The following is a 22,542-nucleotide window of genomic DNA, read 5'->3' as shown; positions in this document are numbered from 1 at the left end:
AAACCTAAGATTTTGAATATAACTCTAAAATGATTGGGTAGAAGTGTTACAAACAAAACATAAAGGCTTGATTTTATTGTGTTTTAGTCCATCTCCCTGATGTATGTTTACTTTTCTTCACCCTATGTCCATCTCCCCAAATATCTTGATGTGCCTAAATCCTTAAGACATTTTCTCTTGCTAGCTTGTATTTTAGTCTTTTCAGTGAATATTAAAAGTGGAATATTGTTTCTGCCAACCTGAAATAAGCAACGGCAAGGACCATGTCATCTTCATTTGTTTATTACCATCTCTTCCATAGAAAAGAAGCTGAAATATTTGTTAAATGGATGAAATTTTACTTTCACTTGGATGGTTTCAAGCTGAGCAGAGAGTGATCTGAGAATGACTTGGATTTTCTCAAGTAAATTTTGAGAGTATTGTTAATACTAGATTAAAACTTAAAACTCATTTAAAAACCTAGGTTTTTGAGTTGGATCTAAATTTGAATACTGCCTTTGTCATTTAGCTGTGAAACTTCAGGCAAATTCATTTCTCTTAACATTGATTTTCCTATCTATAAAAATCAGAATAAAAAAATGAAACAAAATGCGTGTCTCATTAAAACTCTATGAGGGAGAATTTGAGATTAAAGCACTTGGCACCGTGTCTTGCTCATAGCCCAATTCTATTTATTTATTTATTTATTTATCTATCTACCTATCTATCTATGGCTGTGTTGGGTCTTCGTTTCTGTGCGAGGGCTTTCTCTCGTTGCGGCGAGCGGGGGCCACCCTTCTTCGCGGTGCTCGGGCCTCCCACTATCGCGGCCTCTCTTGTTGCGGAGCACAGGCTCCAGACGCGCAGGCTCAGTAATTGTGGCTCACGGGCCTAGTCGCTCCACGGCATGTGGGATCTTCCCAGACCAGGGCTCGAACCCGTGTCCCCTGCATTAGCAGGCAGACTCTCAACCACCGCGCCACCAGGGAAGCCCTAGCCCAATTCTTTTAAAAAATTTTTTAATTGAGGTATAGTTGACTATAGTTGTGTTAGTTTCAGGTGTACAGTGAAGTGATTTAGCCATATGTACATTCTTTTTCGGATTCTTTTCCACTATAGGTTATTGCAAGATATTGAATATAGTTCCCTGTGCTATACAGTAGGTCCTTGTTAATCTATTTTAAATATCTTTTAAAAATATTTATTTATTTATTTGGCTGCACTGGTCTTTGTTGTGGCATGCGGGATCTAGTTCTCTGACCAGGGATCAAACCAGGGCCCCCTGTGCTGGGAGCGTGGAGTCTTAGCCACTGGACCACCAGGAAAGTCCCTCTCTATTTTATATATAATAGTGTGTGTCTGTTAATCCCAAAGTCCTAATTTATCCCTCGACTACCTTCCCCTTTGGTAACCATAAGTTTGTTTTCTGTGTCTGTGAGTCTGTTTTTGTTTTGTAAATAAGTTCATTTGTATCATATTTTAGATTCCACATATAAGTGATATCATGTAATATTTGTCTTTCTCTGTTTGCCTTACTTCACTTAGTATGATTATCTCTAGGTTCATCCCATGGTGCTGCAAATGGCACTATTTCCTTCTTTTTATGGCTGAGTAATATTCCATTGTGTGTGTGTGTGTATGTGAATATATATATATATACACACACACACCACATCTTCTTTATCCATGCATCTGTCGATGGACATTTGGGTTGCTTCCATGTCTTGGCTATTGTAAATAGTGCTGCTGTGAACATTGGGGTGCATGCATCTTTTCGAATTAGAGTTTTTGTCCTTTCCAGATATATGCCCTGGAGTGGAATTGCTGTATCATATAGTAACTCTATTTTTAGTTTTTTAAGGAAGCTCCATACTGTTCTCCATAGTGGCTGCACCAATTTACATTCCCACCAACACAGTGTAGGAGGGTTCCCTTTTCTCCACACCCTTTCCAGCACTTATTGTTTATAGACTTTCATGATGGCCATTCTGACTGGTGTGAGGTGATACCTCATTGTAGTTCTGATTTGCATTTCTCTAATAATTAGCGATGTTGAGCCCAATTCTTTATAGTTGAAATCTTCAGAAGTTATTTTTAAGTCAGATATTACAGCTGTCCGTGTAGAGGAGAGAATTGTCTTTAAGAATGCAGATGCAGGGACTTCCCTGGTGGTCCAGTGGTAAAGAATCTGCCTTCCAATGCAGGGGATGTGGGTTCTGTCCCTGGTCGGGGAACTAAGATCCCACATGCCGCGGGGCAACTAAGCCCGCATGCCAAAACTGCTGAGGTTGCGTGCCTCAACACGAGAGCCCGCGTGCCACAGACTACAGAGCCCACATGCCCTGGAGCCCACACGCACAACTACAGAGCCCACGTGCCTTGGAGCCTGCATGCCACAACTAGAGAGAGAGAACCTGCACGCCACAACTAGAGAGAAGCCTGTGCACCTCAACAGAAGATCCCACGTGCCTCAACGAGCATCCTGCACGCTGCAACTAAGACCCAACACAGCCAAAAAAATAAAATACATAAAAGCTTAAAAAAAAAAGCAGATTCAGGGACTTCCCTGGAGGTCTAATGGTAAAGAATCCGCCTTCCAATGCAGGGGATGGGGGTTCAATCCCTGGTTGGGGAACTAAGATCCCACATGCCGTGGGGCAACTAAGCCCATGTGCCACAACTACTGAGCTCGCACGCCTCAACTAGAGAGCCCGTGTGCTGCAAACTACAGAGCCCACGCACCCTGGCGCGTACGTACCACAACTACAGAGCCCACGCACCGCAAGGAAAGATCCCGCATGCTTCAATGAAGACCCTGCGTGCCACGACTAACAGCGCAGCCAAAAAAAAAAATTAATTTAAAAAAAAAAAAGAATGCAGATGCAGGTGGCTGGATCTGACCTATGGGCTCAAGGGAATAATTACTCTCCTAATTTGTCTTTTGGTTAACTACGGGTCTTCATTTTTTGGATTTTTCTCAGAGAGAGGAAAGAAAGGAGAGTGGCAACGGAGAAGAGAAAGGAAACAAGATGGGGAAATTGAGAAAGGGAGAGATGTTTATTGTATGATGAATGAATGAGTCAACGGAGCAAAATACCAAAAAAGTTAGTAATATTGTCCTGTATATGCCATCTTGTCACATGACATCTATAATAAAAAAGAGAAAAGAGTAAGGAAGTTAAACAACATAGAAAAATAGGTATCCAAATGTTTTAGAAAAATAAAGCCAGAACTCTAAAGTTTCTTTTCATACAGTGTTAATTTTTATATATTACATAGTATTAAGGTTCAGATAAGTGGTTCAGAGTTATTTCTCTGTTCTGATAATTTAATCAGTGTGATAGTATTAGAGTAGCTAAATTACGAACATAATGAAACAAACAAAAAAGCCACGTTTCCTTGCCCAATTAGCACACAAAAAAGAATTTTCTGTGACCAGCTAAACTATCAAGTGTGAAGGTAGAATAAGATAATTTCAAATAAGCAAGACCTCAAAAAATTACTTCTCATTTCCCTTTGTCTCAGGAAGCTACTGGAGGGGGTGCTCTATCAAAATGAGGGAATAAACCAAGAGGAAGCAAAGAGGTGCTGGAACCAGAAACTCCAACTACTGTTATAAAGGAATAGAGGTAATTTTCAAATATTTTCATAATATGGAAGATTGAAATAAAAAATTGAAGGAGTACAAGTGAAAGAAAAAAATAGCCAAGAAAATAGAAGCTAGAAATAAGAAAAAGAGAAGTATATACTCTGAGCTTGTACAATTTCAAGACTGGGATGGCAAATCTGGCCCTTAAATTTCCTAGCATCCAAAGCAAAAGGGAAAACATGGTCAGTTGCAAGTTGCATAATGTCCTTAAGATAAAAACAAAGCAGTTGTTTCCCAAAATGACTTATTGTGGATCTTATGAAAAGCATCCTTTGCTCTTAATTTTGCAATAGAATATTGTGTTTCACGTGACTGTTTCGTATAGTATACCTATGACTCCAAACATTATTAAGTAAAGGCAGTCCTGTAAGGAATAAATAATGCTTTCTGAGGTGAACCAAGGGCATGTGAATGGCTAGTCAGGCTACTATTAATTGGTTCCCCATTAAACTTCCTGGGACGCTAGAAGGAAGTTGGCAGGTTAGTCTCTCTTTTATCCTGAACAACTGAGCTCTTGCCCCACACTGCCTCCTCGAAGCAAAGCATGCTCTTTTAACTGCACTTGCCCTGGTTTGGAGGCAGTTTAGCAACTGGTTACTGGAGCACATTCATTTGGGGTCTCATGCCCCACCCCAAATGGCTCTTCAGAGTATGCCTTCCTACCTTAATTTCTGAGAGAAGTTTTGGTGAATACAATTTTCTGTAATGCATTACATTTCCAATAATGTCTTAGTACCTTTAGACTGGATCTTCTGGCCCATCCATTAATCTAACTCTAAATACAGTCTACATAGAAAACTTTCTGATGGCCCTGTTCCTGCAACAGGTAATATTCAGGTTATCAAGTCTCTCAAGCAGTCTTCCATAAGCATTTATTTCCTGCAGCCAGGCTTATATTAATAATTAAGATTGCATTTAGTTAGAAGCTATAAAGTTTGGACAACTAACTAGAATTTTCGGTTATCTGTCACATATCATTCCCTAACCACTGATGAGAATTTACTGTACCACTTGTATAGTTCTCAATTTTGAAAAATTCAACCCTTTATCTTTTCATTTGATATACTTTCCATTAATTATAATTCTTAATGAAAAATCAAGTATAATTTTTATAATTCATTGAGTGTTTGCCATTATTTAACATGTAGTTCACTGGTTGTTGACCAAGCATTGGGAAGAAATATATTTTTTATTTTTTATTGAAGTATAGTTAATTTACAATGTGTGTTAGTTTCAGGTGTACAGCAAAGTGATTCAGTTATATATATATGTATATATATTCTTTTTCATATTCTTTTCCCTTATATTTTATTACAAGATATCGAATATAGTTCCCTGTGCTATACAGTAGGACCTTGTCGTTTATCTATTTCATACATAGTAGCTCACATCTGCCAATTCCAAACTCCTAATTTATCCCACCCCTTTCCCCTTTGGTAACCATAAGTTTGTTTTCTATGTCTGTGAGTCTATTTTTGCTCTGTAAATAAGTTCATTTGTATCATATTTTAGATTCCACATATAAGTAATATCATATGATATTTGCCTTTGTCTGACTTACTTCACTTAATATGATAATACATAGGCCATCCATGTTGCTGCAAATCGCATTATTTCATTCTTTTTTCTGGCTGAGTATTATATATATCTATATATCTATATATATATATCTCACATCTTCTTTATCCATTCATCTGTCAATGGACATTTAGGTTGCTTCCATGTCTTGACTATTGTAAATAGTGCTGCTATGAACATTGGGGTGCATGTATCTTTTTAATTAGAGTTTTTTTCCAGATATATGCCCAGGAGTGGTAATGCTGGATCATAGGGTAACTCTATTTTTGGTTTTTAAGGAAGCTCCTTACTGGTTTCCGGTGTGGCTGCACCAATTTACATTCCTGCCAGTAGTGTAGGAGGGTTCCCTTTTCTCCACACCCTCTCCAGCATTAATTATTTGTAGACTTTTTGATGGCCATTCTGACTGGTGTGAGGTGATACCGCATTGTAGTTTTGATTTGCATTTCTCTAATAGCGATATTGAGCATCTTTTCAAGTGTCTGTTGGCCATCTGAATGTCTTCTTTGGAGAAATGTCTATTTAGGTATTCTGCCCAGTTTTTTTTTTTTCTTTTTTTTTTCTTTTTTTTTAATCAGTCATCAGTTTTATACACATCAGTGTATACATGTCAATCCCAATCACCCAATTCAGCACACCACCATCCCCACCCCCCCGTGGCTTTCCCCCCTTGGTGTTCATACTGTAGTTCTCTACATCTGTGTCTCAACTTCTGCCCTGCAAACCGGTTCATCTGTACCATTTTTCTAGGTTCCACATACATGCGTTAATATACAATATTTGTTTTTCTCTTTCTGACTTACTTCACTGTGTATGACGGTCTCTAGATCTGTCCACGTCTCAACAAATGACTCAATTTTGTTCCTTTTTATGGCTGAGTAATATTCCATTGTATATATGTACCACAACTTCTTTATCCATTCACTGCCCAGTTTTTGATTGGGTTGTTTGTTTTATTGATATTAAGCAGTATGAATTGTTTGCATATTTTGGAAATTAATCCCTTGTTCACATCATTTGCAAATATTTTCTCCCAGTCTATAAGTTATCTTTTCATTTTGTCTATGGTTTCCTTTGCTGAGCAAAAGCTTTTAAGTTGAATTAGGTTCCATTTGTTTATTTTTGTTTTTATTTCCATTACTTTAGGAGATGGATCCAAAAAAATATTTCTGTGATTTATGTCAAATAGTGTTCTGCCTATGTTTTCCTCTAGGAGTCTTATAGTATCTGGTATTACATTTATGTCTTTTTAAAAAAATTTTATTTATTTTATTTATTTATTTTTGGCTGCGTTGGGCCTCGTTTCTGCACTGGGTCTTTGTTGCTGTGTGTGAGCTTTCTCTAGTTGCGGCGAGCAGGGGCTGCTCTTCATTGTGGTGTGCGGGCTACTCTTTGTTGTGGTGTGCAGGCTTCTCATTGCAGTGGCTTCTCTTTTTGCGTAGTGTGGGCTCTAGGTACACGGGCTTCAGTAGTTGTGGCATGTGGGCTCAGTAGTTGTGGCTCGTGGGCTCTAGAGCGCAGGCTCAGTAGTTGTGGCGCACGGGCTTAGTTGCTCCGCGGCATGTGGGATCTTCCCGGACCAGGGATCAAACCCATGTCCCCTGCACTGGCAGGCGGATTCTTAACCACTGCACAACCAGGGAAGTCCACGTTTAGGTCTTTAATCCATTTGAGTTTATTTTTGTATATGATGTTAGAGAATGTTCTAATTTCATTCTTTTACATATAGATGTTTAGTTTTCTATTTGTAGACTTTTTAATGATGGCCATTCTGACCTGTGTGAGGTGATAATTCATTGTAGTTTTGATTGCATAAGAAATATATTTTTAAAATAGATTTTGAACTAACCTTTAGAAAGATAAATTTTTGTGCTATTATCTCTTTTATGTCCAGTAGAATATGTTTATTTACACATAAATAGCTAAATCACTGACATTCTAAAATTCAGAATCTTAAAAGTAGACCTCTGTTTGTATAGTATTATTAACTGTTCTTTTCCAGGAAACTTATTAATAAGATTATTTTTCAAAGTAATAAACTGCCTGCCTGCCACTTCCAGGCCCGTTATTACTATGCTAGCATTTCTATTGTCTTTAGGAGAGTCTAGAAATATTTGAAATTGAAGCCTGGAAAATGCCATGGTAGCCCGATAGTGTCCTTGGTAACATTTTTATTCTCACCTGAAGTAAATTACTATATATTAAATGAAGATTCAATGAAATAATATTTCTTCACAGTTATGTCTACATTTAGCATTGCTATAAAAACATATCTAACCAGTTTTTTTATTTTTCATGACTTCTATTAATTTTTGGCTCTCTTTAAAAATAGAAAAATGTTTTTCTCAAATTTAATATGACTTATAAACAATGGTCTCTGAAGTACTGATTGACATATTCCTGTAAATATAACTCATAAATTTAGAAATAATCTTTGTGAGAAAATGTCACAGATTTTAAAGCGTTTTTTCCTTTGTAAAGTTTTCCCCAAATTTAGCAAACTATTTTGACTTCAGAAAAACCTATACATTAAAAATTTTCAGGAGTGACATCAGCAAGATGGCAAAGTAGGAAGCCCTGGACCCTTCTTCCCCTGCAAACAAACACACCAGTTCAGCAACAGTTCATGAACAAATTCACTTTGTGAGAAATCCAGAAATTAAATGAAAGGCTCTTGTACCCTGGGTGAGTGCAAAATCAGGCTCACCTAAGCCAATAGGGAGATTCAGGACACCCTCTCACCATCGTCCCTGCCCCCGGCATAGTGCCATATAATCAGGAAGAGACCCCATAGCTCCCAGCTTCTCCCAGGAAAGGGAAGGCATTGGTTTGTGTATCCAGCACCCCAGTTTTTCAAAGGGGGCTCCCCAGAGGACTGGCTTCTGTTTTGCAAGTCTTGGAACTCTAGGGGGTCTGGTACAGTCTAGCCACCCGAGGGGGAATGGAGACAGAGGCTTGGGCTCTAGATGTCATAGATCCTTTTTCCTGCTCAGCATAGAGTGAACAGATGAAAAATTCTAGCTCTCATCTACCCCTTGGGGAGGGAAAGAGTAGATCCATGTGTCCAGAGCACCAACTTCTCTGGGGTTGACCAAAGAACTAGAATCTGTCTTGCCAGTCTTGGAACTCTGATAGATCTGATGCAGTCTAGCTGCTAAGGGGAGAATGGAGATAGGCTGTGGTTTGGGCTAATAGATACAATTGCTACCCCTGGCACAGCACAGAGCAAGTGGACAAAGCTGTAACTTCCTGCTTCTTCTTGGAGAGGGAAAGCGGTGGTACAGGTCCCCAGAATCTCTGGAAGGGCTGACTGATGGGAGTCTTCTCTTGTACAGGGCCAGTCCATGAGGACTGGGAGAGGTGCCTGCTTTGTCTATGCACATACACCAATATAGAGAGACAAGGAAAATGAAGACTTAGGCAAAGGTTTTCCAAACAAAGGAGCAAGATAAATCTCCAGAAACCAACCCTAATTAAATGGAGTTATATATTTACCTGACAGAGAATCCAAAATAACTTTCATAAAGATGCTTACTGAGGTCAAGAGAAAAGTGCATGAACAACGTGAGAGTTTCAACAAAGACACAGAAAATATTTGAAAGTACCAAACAGAAATCATGGAACAGAAGACACAATGATTGAACTAAAAAATTCACTAGAGGGGTTCAGGAGCAGAAGAAAGGATCAACAAACTCAAAGACAAGTCATTATTAGAAATAATTCAGCCAGAGGAGAAAAAAAGGAAGAATGAAAGAGAGTGAAGAAAGCTTAAGGGGCTTAGGAGACTTATAGGATAATCAAATAGATTAATATACACATTATGAGAGTCCCAGGAAGAGAAGAGATGGGGAGAGAAAGGACCAGAAAGCTTATTAAAAGAAATAATATCTGAAAACTTCCCAAATTTGGGGAAGGAAATGGATGTCCAGATCCAAGAAGCACCCCGCCCCCCAAAAAAGATTAAGATAAACCCAAAGAAATCCACACTGAGACACATTGTAATCAAATTGTCAAAAGTCAGAGACAAAGAGAATTTTGAAAGCAATAAGAAAAAAGTAACTTGTCGCATATGAGACTATCAGTGGATTTTTCAGCAGAAACCTTTCAGGCCAGAAGAGAGTAGAATGATATATTCAAAATGCTGAAAGAAAAAAAAAAAAAAGCCAACCAAGAATACTCTGTTCAGCAAAACTGTTCTTTAGAAATGAAGGAGAGATAAAGATTTTCCCAAATAAAAGCTGAGGGAACTCATGACTTCTAGACCTACCTTACAAGAAATGCTAAAGGGAATTCTTCAAGTTGAAATGAAAGTGTGCTAAATAGCAACATAATAGCATAAGAAAGTATGAAACTTTGGTAAAGATAAATGTAAATGTAATAAATGTAAAAAATAATAAATAAAGATGAATAGATATAAATTGTGACACCAATAACATAGTGTGTGGGGGGGAGATGTTAAAGTATGCAGTTTTTGTATGTGATTGAACTTAAGTTGTTATCACCTTTATTTTTTTATTTTTTAACTTTTTTGTTCTGACAGAAATATTTTCCTCATAAAGTGTGAACAGTAGTATGCTACTGTGATTTAAAAAAAATTTTTTATTAGATCTTTATTGGAGTATAATTGCTTCACAATACTGTGTTAGTTTCTGTTGCACAACAGAGCGAATCAGCCTTATGCATACATATATCCCCATATCCCCTCCCTCTTGAGCCTACCTCCCATCCCCCCATCCCACCCCTCTAGGTCATGGCAAAGCACTGAGCCGATCTCACTGTGCTATGCTGCTGCTTCCCACCAGCCAACTATTTTACATTCAGTAGTGTATATATGTCGATGCTACTCTCACTTTGCCCCAGCTTCCCCCTCCCACGCCATGTCCTCAAGTCCATTCTCTATGTCTACCTCTTTATTTCTGCCCTGCAACTAGGTTCATCAGTACCATTTTTTTTTTTTTAGATTCCATATATATGCATTGGCATATGGTATTTGTTTTTCTCTTTCTGACTTACTTCAGTCTGTATGACAGACTCTACGTCCATCTACCTCACTACAAATAACTCAATTTCGTTACTTTTTATGGCTGAGTAGTATTCCATTGTATATATGTGCCACATCTTCTTTATCCATTCATCTGTCGATGGACATTTAGGTTGCTTCCATGTCCTGGCTATTGTAAATAGAGCTGCAATGAACATTGTGGGACATGTCTCTTTTTGAATTATGTTTTTTTCTGGGTATATGCCCAGTAGTGGGATTGCTGGGTCGTATGGTAGTTCTATTTTTAGTTTTTTAAGGAACCTCCATACTGTTTTCCATAGTGGTTGTATCAATTTACATTCCCACCAACAGTGCAAGAGGGTTCCCTTTTCACCACACCCTTTCCAGCATTTATTGTTTCTAGATTTTTTGATAATGGCCATTCTAACTGGTGTGAGGTGATACCTCATTGTAGTTTTGATTTGCATTTCTCTAATAAGTAGTGATGTTGAGCATCTTTTCATGTCCCTCATGGCCATCTGTATGTCTTCCTTGGTGAAATGTCTATTTAGGTCTTCTGCCCATTTTTTAACTGGATTGTTTGTTTTATTGATATTGAGCTCAATGAGCTGTTTGTATATTTTGGAGATTAATCCTTTGTCTGTTGTTTCATTTGCAAATATTTTCTCCCATTCTGAGGGTTGTCTTTTTCTCTTGTTTATGGTTTCCTTTGCTGTGCAAAAGCTTTTAAGTTTAATTAAGTCCCATTTGTTTATTTTTGTTTTTATTTCCATTACTCTAGGAGGTGGGTCAAAAAAGATCTTGCTGTGGTTTATGTCAAAGAGGGTTTTTCCTATGTTTTCCTCTAAGAGTTTTATAGTGTCTGGTCTTACATTTGTCTTTAATCCATTTGGAGTTTATTTTTGTGTATGGTGTTAGGTAGTGTCCTAATTTCATTCTTTTACATGTAGCCGTCCAGTTTTCCCAGCACCACTTATTGAAGAGGCTGTCTTTTCTCCATTGTATGTTCTTGCCTCCTTTGTCGTAAATTAGGTGCCCATTTGTGCATGGGTTTATCTCTGGGCATTCTATGCCTTACCATTGATCCATATTTCTGTTTTTGTGCCAGTACCATACTGTCTTGATTACTGTAGCTTTGTGGTATAGTATGAAGTGAGGGAGCCTGATTCCTCTAACTCCGTTTTTCTTTCTCAAGATTGCTTTGGCTATTCAGTGTCTTTTGTGTTTCCATACGAATTGTAAATTTTTTTGTTCTAATTCTGTGAAGAATGCCATTGGTAATTTTTTTTAAATAAATTTATATATTTATTTATTTTTGGCTGTGTTGGGTCTTTGTTTCTGTGCGAGGGCTTTCTCTAGTTGCGGCGAGCGAGGGCCACTCTTCATCGCAGTGCGTGGGCCTCTCACTATCACGGCCTCTCTTGTTGCGGAGCACAGGCTCCAGACGCGCGGGCTCAGTAGTTGTGGCTCACGGGCCCAGTTGCTCCGCAGCATGTGGGATCTTCCCAGACCAGGGCTCGAACCCGTGTCCCCTGCATTGGCAGGCAGATTCTCAACCACTGCGCCACCTGGGAAGCCCGCCATTGGTAATTTGATAGGGATTGCACTGAATCTGTAGAGCGCATTAGGTAGTATAGTCATTTTCACAGTATTGATTCTTCCAATCCAAGAACATGGTATATTTTTCCATCTCTTTATGTCATCTTTGATTTCTTTCATCAGTGTTTTATAGTCTTCTGAGTACAAGTCTTTCACCCTCTTAGGCAGGTTTATTCCTAGGTATTTTATTCTTTTTGTTGCAGTGGTAAATGGGAATGTTTCCTTACTTTCTCTTTCTGATTTTTCCTTGTTGGTGTATAGGAATGCCAGAGATGTATGTGCATTAATTTTGTATTCTGCAACCTTACCAAATTCATTGATGAGTTCTAGTAGTTTTCTGGTGGCATCTTTAGGATTTTCTATGTATACTATCATGTCACCAGCAAACAGTGACAGTTTTACTTCTTCTTTTCCAATTTGTATTCCTTTTATTTCTTTTTCTTCTCTGATTGCTGTGGCTAGGACTTCCAAAACTATGTTGAATAAGAGTAGCAGAGTGGACATCCTTGTCTTGTTCCTGATCTTAGTAGAAATGCTTGCAGTTTTTCATCATTCAGTATGATGCTTGCTATGGGTTTGTCATATATGGCCTTTATTATGTTGAGGTAGGTTCCCTCTATGCCCATTTTCTGGAGAGTTTTTATCATAAATGAGTGTGGAATTTTGTCAAAAGCTTTTCTGCATCTATTGAGATGATCATATGGTTTTTATTCCTTAATTTGTTAATGGTGTATCACATTGATTGATTTGCTTATATTGAAGAATCCTTGCATCCCTGGGATAAATCCCACTTGATCATGGTGTATGATCCTTTTAATGTGCTGTTGGATTCTGTTTGCTAGTATTTTGTTCAGGATTTTTGCATCTGTGTTCATCAGTGATATTGGTCTATAATTTTCTTTTTTTGTGATATCTTTGTCTGGTTTTGGTATCAGGGTGATGGTGGCTTTGTAGAATGAATTTTGGAGTGTTCCTCCTCTGAAATTTTTTGGAAGAGTTTGAGAAGGATTGGTGTTAGCTCTTCTCTAAATGTTTGATAGAATTCGGCTGTGAAGCCATCTGGTCCTGGACTTTTGTTTGTTGGAAGATTTTAAATTACAGTTTCGATTTCATTACTTGTGATAGGTCTGTTTATATTTTCTAATTCTTCCTGGTTCAGTCTTGGAAAACTGTACCTTTCCAAGAATTTGTCCATTTTTTCATGGTTGTCCATTTTATTGGCATATAGTTGTTTGTAGTAGTCTTTTAGAATCCTTTGTATTTCTGCAGCGTCAGTTGTGATTTCTCCTTTTTCATTTCTAATTTTATTGATTTGCATCCTCTCCATTTTCTTCTTGATGAGTCTGGCGAAGGGTTTATCAATTTTGTTTATCTTCTCAAAGAGCCAGCTTTTACTTTATTGAACTTTGCTCTTGTTTTCTTTGTGTCTATTTCATTTATTTCTGCTCTGATCTTTATGATTTCTTTCCTTCTACTGACTTTGGGTTTTCCTTGTTCTTCTTTCTCTAGTTGTTCTAAGTGTAAGCTTAGATTGTTTATTTGAGATTTTTCTTGTTTCTTGAGGTGAGATTGAATTGCTATAAACTTCCCTCTTAGAACTGCTTTTGCTGCGTCCCATAGGTTTTGGGTCATTATGTTCTCGTTTTCATTTATTTCTATGCATTTTTTATTTCTTCTTTGATTTCTTTAGTGATCTCTTGGTTATTTAGTAGTGCACTGTTTAGCCTCCATGTATTTGTGTTTTTTACAGTTTTTTTCCTGTAATTGATTTCCAATCTCATAGCGTTGTGGTCAGAAAAGATGCTTGATACGATTTCATTTTTCTTCAATTTTCCGAGGCTTGATTTGTGACCCAAGATGTGATCTATCCTGGAGAATGTTCTGTGTGCACTTCAGAAGAAAGTATATTCTGCCACTTTTGGGTGGAATATTCTATAAATATCAATTAAATCTATTGGGTCTAGTGTGTCATTTAAATCTTGTGTTTCCTTATTTATTTTCTGTTTGGATGATCTGTCCATTGGTGTAAGTGGGGTGTTAAAGTCCCCTACTATTATTGTGGTACTGTCGATTTCTCCTTTCATGGTTGTTAGCATTTGCCTTATGTATTGAGGTGCTCCTATGTTGGGTGCATAAACATTTATAACTTATACATATATAAATATATAAATATATATAATATATTAATATATATATTATATATATAATATAAACATATATTTCTACTTAGCTTGATCCCTTGATCACTATGTAGTGTCCCTCCTTATCTCTTGTAACAGTCTTTATTTTAAAGTCTATTTTATCTAATACGAGTATTGCTACTCCAGCTTTCTTTTGATTTCCATTTGCATGGAATATCTTTTTCCATCCCTTCACTTTCAGTCTGTATGTGTCCCTAGGTCTGAAGTGGGTCTCTTGTAGACAGCACTTATATGGGCCTTGTTTTTGTATCCATTCAGCCAGTCTCTGTCTTTTGGTTGAGGCATTTAATCCGTTTACATTCAAGGTTATTATTGGTATGTATGTTCCTATTACCATTTTCTTAATTGTTTTGGGTTTGTTTTCGTGGATCTTTTTCTTCTCTTGTGTTTCCCACCTAGAGAAGTTTCTCTAGCATTTATTGTAAAGCTGGTTTGGTGGTGCTGAATTCTCTTAGCTTTTGCTTGTCTGAAAAGCTTTTGACTTCTCCATCGAATCTGAATGAGATCCTTGCTGGGTAGGGTAATCTTGGTTGTAGGTTTTTCTCTTTCATCACTTTAAGTATATCCTGCCACTCCCTTCTGGCCTGCAGAGTTTCCACTGAAAAATCAGCTGATAACCTTATGGGGATTCCTTTTTATGTTATTTGTTGTTTTTCCCTTGCTGCTTTTAATATTTTTTCTTTGTGTTTAATTTTTGTTAGTTTGATTAATATGTGTCTTGGTGTGTTTTTCCTAGGGTTTCTCCTGTATGGGACTCCTTGTGCTTCCTGGACTTGGGTGACTATTTCCTTTCCCATGTTAGGGAAGTTTTCCACTATAATCTCTTCAAATATTTCCTCAGGCCCTTTCTTTTTCTCTTCTTCTTCTGGGACCCCTATAATTTGAATGCTGGTGCATTAAGTGTTTTCCCAGAGGTCTCTGAGATTGTCTTCAATTCTTTTCATTCTTTTTTCTTTATTCTGCTCCTTGGCAGTTATTTCCACCATTTTGTCTTCCAGCTCACTTATTCATTCTTCTGCCTCAGTTATTCTGTTACTGATTTCTTCTAGTGTATTTTTCATTTGAGTTATTATGTTGTTCATCTCTGTTTTTCTTTAGTTCTTCTAGATCTTTGTTAAACATTTCTTGTATTTTCTTAATCCAGGTCTCCATTCTATTTCCGAGATTCTGGATCATCTTTGCTATCATTACTCTGAATTCTTTTTTCACGTAGATTGCCTATTTCCTCTTCATTTATTTGGTCTTGTAGGTTTTTACCTTGCTCCTTCATCTGTGACTTTTTTTTTTTTTTAATGAGTGGGATTATGTTCCTGTCTTAATGATTGTTTGGCCTGAGGCTTCCAACACTGGAGTTTGTAGGCTGTTGGATAGAGGTGGGTCTTGGTGCTGAGATGAGGAACTCTGCGAGACCTCACTCTGATGAATATTCCCTGGGGTCTGAGGTTCTCTGTTAGTCCAGTGGTTTGGGCTCGGAGTTTCCACTGCAGGAGCTTTGGCCTGACCCCTGGCTCGTGAGCCAAGGTCCTGCAAACTGCGTGGGGTGGCCAAAAAATAAATAAATAAAAAACAAAAGAGAGCAATAACAAAGTAAAAAAATTAGGCTAGGAAACTAACAGATATGTTAGAAAGAATATAAAAATAAAAATATAGATGAATCAACAACTGGAAGGTACATCAGTACCACAATAGTAAGAAAGAGGAGGGAAAAGAAAAAATAATTGGGGGGGGGGGGAAGGGCTTGGCTGTGGAGGGTGGGGCCTAAGCAAGGGCAAGTTTTGGGCAGTGGGACGGGCCTATGCTTAGGACCCACAGGGCTGGAAAAGGCCCTGGGGGCTGTGGAGGGTGGGGCTTAGGCTCAAGGAACAGAAGGGGCCCAGGCATGCCCCCCACCCCTGGTCTCAGAGGGCAGGGGACCTCACCTGGGAGCCCAGCAGGCTTCCTGGGCTCGAGTGGGCAGGGCAGACGCCCTCCTCTCCTCTCCTGCTCCTCCGGTCTGGGAGGGCCCCTCCTGCCTGCCTCTCCTGATCTCCCCGGCCTCCCTTCTATACCCTCAGGACCAGTGTGGCCAGAGGGGAGGGCCTTGGAGGTCAGGGGACTGGCCTGGTAGCTCAGCAGGCTCCCCGGGCCCCAGTGGGTGGTGCAGATGCCCTCTGCTCCTCTCTCACTTCTCCCAGATGGGTCCTCGCACCTGCCTCTCCTGATCTCCCTGGCCTTCCTATTATGCCCCCAAGGATCCACTGTAAGATATTTTATGTAAGCGCCAAGGTAACTACACACAGATAAAAAATTCCTATAGAAGTTACAGAAAAAAAGAGAAAAGAATCATGGCATAGCAATACAAAAAATCCAAATACAAAGGAATATAAAAAGAGAGGAAAAAACAGACAAAAGAATTACAGAACTAACAACTAACAAATGGCAATAGTATATTTTCCCCTGTTAATAATTATTTTAAATGTAAATGGCACAGAGTAGCTAAATGCATTTAAAAAAAGAAAGACTCAGCTATGTCTGTGTACAAGAAACTCACTTTAAGGCTGAAAATGAAGGGAAGGAAAGAGTATTCCATGCAAATGGTAACCAAAAGAGGGTGGTGGTGGTGGTGGAGGGGTGCTATACATATATCAGAAAAAATAGACTTTAAGTCAACTGTCACAAGAGACAAAGGACATTATATAATGATTAAAGGGTCAATCCACTAGGAAGATATAACAATTATAAATATATATGCATCCAACATCAGAGCACCTTACTATATAAAGAAAACATTGGCAGAAATGAAGGGAGAAATAAACAGCAATACAGTAATCACAGGAGACTTCAATATCCCATTTTCAATAATGGATAGAACATCCAGATAGAAAATCAGTAAGGAAACAGAAGAGTTGAACAACACTATGACAGATGAAACTAATAGACATATACAGAACATTCGACCCAAAGCAGCAGAATACACATTCTTAAGTGCACAGAGATCTTTCTCCAGGATAGATCACATGTTAGGTCACAAAACAAGTCTTAGCAAATTTAAGAAAATTGAAATTGTATCAAGTTTCCTTTCTGACCACAATCGAATGAAACCAGCAATCAACAGTGGAAGGAAAACTGGAAAATTCACAAATACAAGTTTCCTTCCCTATCTGACACTATAGTGTTCCTATGAAACCTTTTGTAAGCCAAAATGGTGTAAAGTGAAGAAGCAGTTACCTTAGGACAAATCTTGCTAATGGATGCACAAAATAAATTAAGATAAAGCACAGATGCTCACAGGCACAGTTCAAAGCTGTGGTGGCTTGATGTCAAGATGCTGAGTAAAGTTTCCAGGGAAGAAGCTTTGTGGTGCCTCTCTCACTGCTTGGGATGCGCACTGCCTCTGTAATGGCTCACTGAAAAACAAATGCTGAATGCTATTTTCACTTTACGTTTTTTTGTTTTTGTAAAAGTGAAAACCCCCTTCAGATTTCTTTAGGTTAGTGAAAACAAGTACTAATGTAAGTCTTTCTTAAAAGTGAAGTGGTGTAAAGTGAACTTTCAAAAAGTTGGGGATATCTGTATGTGGAAATTAAACAGCACATTCTTGGACAGCCATTTGGCCAAAAAAGAAACCAAAAAAGGAAATTAGAAATACCTCAAGATAAACAAAAATGAAAATAATATACCAAAACTTATGGGATGCAGCAAAAGAAATACTAAGAGGGAAGTTCATAGTGACAAATACTTACATTAAAAAAGAAGAAAGATCTCAAATAAAAACCTAACTACACTTCAGGGAGCTAGAAAAAGAATAACAGACTAAGCCCAAAGTCAGCATAAAGAAAGAAATAACATTTTTAGCAGAAATAAACAAAAGAGAAAATAGATAAACAAGAGAAAAGTCAGTGAAACTAAGAGTTGGTTTTGTTTAAAAGATAAAATTGATGAATCCTCAGACTAAGAAGAAAAAAGAGAAGAGTCAAATAGATAAAATCAGAAATGAAAGAAGAGACATTACAATTAATGCTACAGAAATAAAAAGGACTATAAGAAACTACTATGAACAATTATATGCCAACAAACTGGATTACCCAGAAGACATGGATAAATTCCTGGAAACATACAATATACCAAGACTACGTAATGAAGAAATAAAAAGTCTGAACAAACTTGTGACTGGTATGGAGATTGAATCAGTAATCAAAAACTTTCCAACAAGTTTGGTTTCACTGGTGAATTCTACCAAACTTTTTTTTTTTTACAGCATAAATTCCTTTTATTTATTTATTTTTATATCTTTATTGGAGTATAATTGCTTCACAACGTTGTGTTAGTTTCTGTTGTACAACAAAGTGAATCAGCTATAAGTATACATATATCCCCATATCTCCTCCCCCTTGTGTCTCCCTCCCACCCTCCCTATTCCACCCCTCTAGGTTGTCACAAAGCATCGAGCTGATCTCCCTGTGCTATGTGGCTGCTTCCCACTAGCCATCTATTTTACATTTGGTAGTGTATATATGTCAGTGCTACTCTCTCACTTCGTCCCAGCTTCCCCTTCCCCCACTGTGTCCTCAAGTCCGTTCTCTACGTCTGCATCTTTATTCCTCCCCTGCCTCTAGGTTCATCAGTACCGTTTTTTTTAGATTCCATATATGTGTGTTAGTATACTGTATTTGTTTTTCTCTTTCTGACTTACTTCACTCTGTATGACAGACTCTAGGTCCATCCACCTCACTACAAAAAACTCAGTTTCATTTCTTTTTATGGCTGAGTAATATTCCATTGTGTATATGTGCCACATCTTCTTTAATCCATTCATCTGTTGATGGACACGTAGGTTGCTTCCATGTCCAGGCTATTGTAAATAGCGCTGCAATGAACATTGTGGTACATGACTCTTTTTGAATTACGGTTTTCTCAGGGTATATGCCCAGTAGTGGGATTGCTGGGTCGTATGGTAGTTCTATTTTTAGTATTTTAAGGAACCTCCAGACTGTTCTCCATAGTGGTTGTATCAATTTACATTCCCACCAACAGTGCAGGAAGGTTCTCTTTTCTCCACTCCCTCTCCAGCATTTACTCTTTGTAGATTTTTTGATGATGGCTATTCTGACCTGCGTGAGGTGATACCTCATTGTAGTTTTGATTTGCATTTCTCTAATGATTAGTGATGTTGAGTATCTTTTCATGTGTTTGTTGGCAGTCTGTATGTCTTCTTTGGAGAAATGTCTATTTAGGTCTTCTGCCCATTTTTGGATTGGGTTGTTTTATTGATATTGAGCTGCATGAGCTGCTTGTATATTTTGGAGATTAATCCTTTGTCGGTTGCTTCATTTGCAAATATTTTCTCCCATTCTGAGGGTTGTCTTTTTGTCTTGTTTATGGTTTCCTTTGCTGTGGAAAAGCTTTTAAGTTTCATTAGGTCCCATTTGTTTATTTTTGATCTTATTTCTATTACTGTAGGAGGTGGGTCAAAAAAGATCTTGCTGTGATTTATGTCAAAGAGTGTTCTGCCTAGGTTTTCCTCTAAGAGTTTGATAGTGTCTGGCCTTACATTTAGGTCTCTAATCCATTTTGAGTTTATTTTTGTGTATGGTGTTAGGAAGTGTTCTAATTTCATTCTTTTACATATAGCTGTCCAGTTTTCCCAGCTCCACTTATTGAAGAGGCTGTCTTTTCTCCCTTTTATATTCTTGCCTCCTTTGTCAAAGATAAGGCGACCATATGTGCATGGGTTTATCTCTGGGCTTTCTATCCTGTTCCACTGATCTATATTTCTGTTTTTGTGCCAGTACCATAGTGTCTTAATTGCTGTAGCTTTGTAGTATAGTCTGAAGTCAGGGACCCTGATTCCTCCAGCTCCGTTTTTCTTTCTCAAGATTGCTTTGGCTATTCAAGGTCTTTTGTGTTTCTGTAGAAAGTGTAAAATTTTTTGTTTTAGTTCTGTGAAAAATGCCATTGGTAGTTTGATAGGGATTGCATTGAATCTGTAGATTGCTTTGGGTAGTGTAGTCATTTTCACAGTGTTGATTCTTCCAATCCAAGAACATGGTATATCTTTCCATTTGTTTGTATCATCTTTGATTTCTTTCATCAGGGTCTTATAGTTTTCTGCATACAGGTCTTCTGCCTCCTTAGGCAGGTTTATTCCTGGGTATTCTTTTTGTTGCAGTGGTAAATGGGAGTGTTTCCTTGATTTCTCTTTCTGATTTTTCATTGTTAGTGTATAGGAATGCAAGAGATATCTGTGCATTAATTTTGTATCCTGCTACTTTACCAGATTCATTGATTAGCTCTAGTAGTTTTCTGGGTACCAAACATTTAAAGAAGAATTAATACCAGTCCTTCACAAACTCTCCCCAAAATTGAAGATTAGGGAACACTTCCAAATTCATTTTGTGAGGCCAACATCACCCTGATGCCAAAGGCAGATGAAGATACCACAAGAAAAAAAAAAAAAAAACTAAATGAAATATCCCTAATGAATATAGATGCAAAAAATCCTCAATAAAATACTAGCAAATCAATCCAGCAGCACAGAAATAAATCTATGCATATACAGTGAACTGAATTTGACAAGGATACCAAGAATATACCATGGCAAAAGGATAGTCTTTTCAACAAATGGTGCTGGTAAAACTGCCTATCCACATGCAAAAGAATGAAATTGGACCCGTCTCTTACACCATACACAAAAATCAACTCAAAATGAATTAAATACTTAAATGTAGGACCCCAAACTGTAAAACATCTAGAAGAAAACAGAGGCAGAAATCTTCATGACACTGGTCTTGGCAGTGATTTCATAGATATGACACTAAAAGCACAGGCAGCAAAAACATACATACATGCATACATAAAACTACATCAAACTAAAAACTTATGCACAGCAAAGGAAACAATCAACAGAGTAAAAAGGCAGCCTATAGAATGGGAGAAAATATTTGCAAACCATATATCTGATAAGAGGTTAATCTGCAAAATATATGTGATAGTTAATTGTGTCAACTTGACTGGGACAAGAGATGCCCAGATAGCTGGTAAAGCATCATTTCTGGGTGTGTCTGTGTGGGTGTTTCCGGAGGAAATTAGTATTAGAATCAGTAGAGTGAGTAAAGAAAATCTACCCTCACCAATGTGGGCAGGCATCACCCAATCCATGGAGGGCCTGAATAGAGCAAAATGTGGAGGAAGGGTGAATTCTCTTTCTTCTTGAGCTGGGACATCCATTTTCTCCTGCCCTTGGACATCAGAGCTCCTGGTTCTTAGACCTTTGGACTCATACTGAATTATACACCAGCTTTACTGGTTCTCCAACTTGCAGGGGGCAGATTGTGGGACTTCTTGGCTTCCATAATCATGTGAGCCAATTCCTATAATAAATCTCCTCATATGTATCTATCTGTATTTGTATCTATATCTATATCTATATCTGTATCTATATACTATTGGTGCTGTTTCCCTGGAGAATCCTGACTAATACAATATATAAGGAACTCCTACAACTCAATAGTAAAAAACTAATAACCTGATTAAAAAATAGGCTGAGGATTCGAATAAACATTTTTCCAAAGAAGCCATAAAAATAGCCAACAGACATGAAAAAATGCTCGATATCACTAATCATTAGGGAAATACAAATCAAAACTACAATGAGCTATCACTTCACACCTTTCAGAATGGTTATCATTTAAAAAAACGAAAGACAAATGTTGGTGAGGATGTGAAGAAATTGGAACCTTTGCATACTGTTTGTGGGAATGCCAAGTGGTGCAGCTGCTGTGGAAAACAGTATGGAGGTTCCTCAAAAAATTCCCTATAGAACTACCATATGATCCAGCAATCCCACTTCTGGGTATCCAAAAGAATTGAAATCAAGATATCAAAGAGCTATAAGCACTCCAATGTTCATTGTAGCACTATTCACAGTAGCCAAGATGTGGAAACAACCTAAACTTGTTCATCGACAGATAGATGTGATACATACATACACATGTAATGGAATACTATTCAGCCTTGAAAGAAATTCTGCAATCTGCAGCAACATGGATGAACCTTGAGAACATTATGCTAAGTGAAATGTCCGTCACAGAAACACAAATATTGCATGATTTCACTAATATGAGTTATCTAAAATAGACTTACAGAATCAAAGAGTGGAGTGGTGGTTGTCAGGGGTTGGGAGAAAGGGGAAATGAGGAGTTATTTATCAACAGGCATAAAGTTTGTTAAGCAAGATGAATAGGTTCTAGAGATCCTCTGTACAATAGTGTACCTATAGTCATCAATAATGTACACTTAAAATTTTGTTAAGAGCACAGGTCTCATGTTGTGTTCTTACCACAATAAAAATTTTAAATGACTTTTTAAATGTAATTTTCAGTTATTGGAATCTTGTATATTCTCCATCAAAAAGTTCTGAAGCTCTCTGCTATATAAAAATTAGCACTTAAATCAGTAGAGAAACTAGTTAACTTGGATGTAAGGAGAAAATCTGTAGCCATAGGTGCTTATAGCTAATAACTGACTCATTGCTCTCCACAATCCCATCAAATTCA

General features: G+C 37.8%; 1 protein-coding gene across 10 annotated transcripts in view; it reads left to right on the top strand.

Moving 5' to 3' along the window:
• Nucleotides 1–22,542, top strand: part of LOC309665534 (uncharacterized protein) — a 107,694-nt gene that overhangs the window by 10,902 nt on the left and 74,250 nt on the right. For 8 of the 10 annotated variants that reach the window (XR_014266479.1, XR_014266480.1, XR_014266481.1 and 5 more), the window contains one exon: nucleotides 3,505–3,608. The exons of 1 other annotated variant lie outside the window; for it this stretch is intronic. The gene's annotated coding sequence lies outside the window, so the exon portion shown is untranslated. Of the gene's footprint in view, nucleotides 1–2,412; nucleotides 3,084–3,504; nucleotides 3,609–22,542 lie in introns of those variants that run through there. One more of the 10 variants, XR_014266478.1, reaches the window with a different exon arrangement.

The sequence above is a fragment of the Balaenoptera physalus genome (genome assembly GCF_965194825.1).
Source record: "Balaenoptera physalus genome assembly, chromosome: 1".
Lineage (NCBI taxonomy): Eukaryota > Metazoa > Chordata > Mammalia > Artiodactyla > Balaenopteridae > Balaenoptera > Balaenoptera physalus.
The sequence above is the reverse complement of the archived record's forward strand: the minus strand, read 5'-3'. Positions and strand labels throughout refer to the sequence as shown.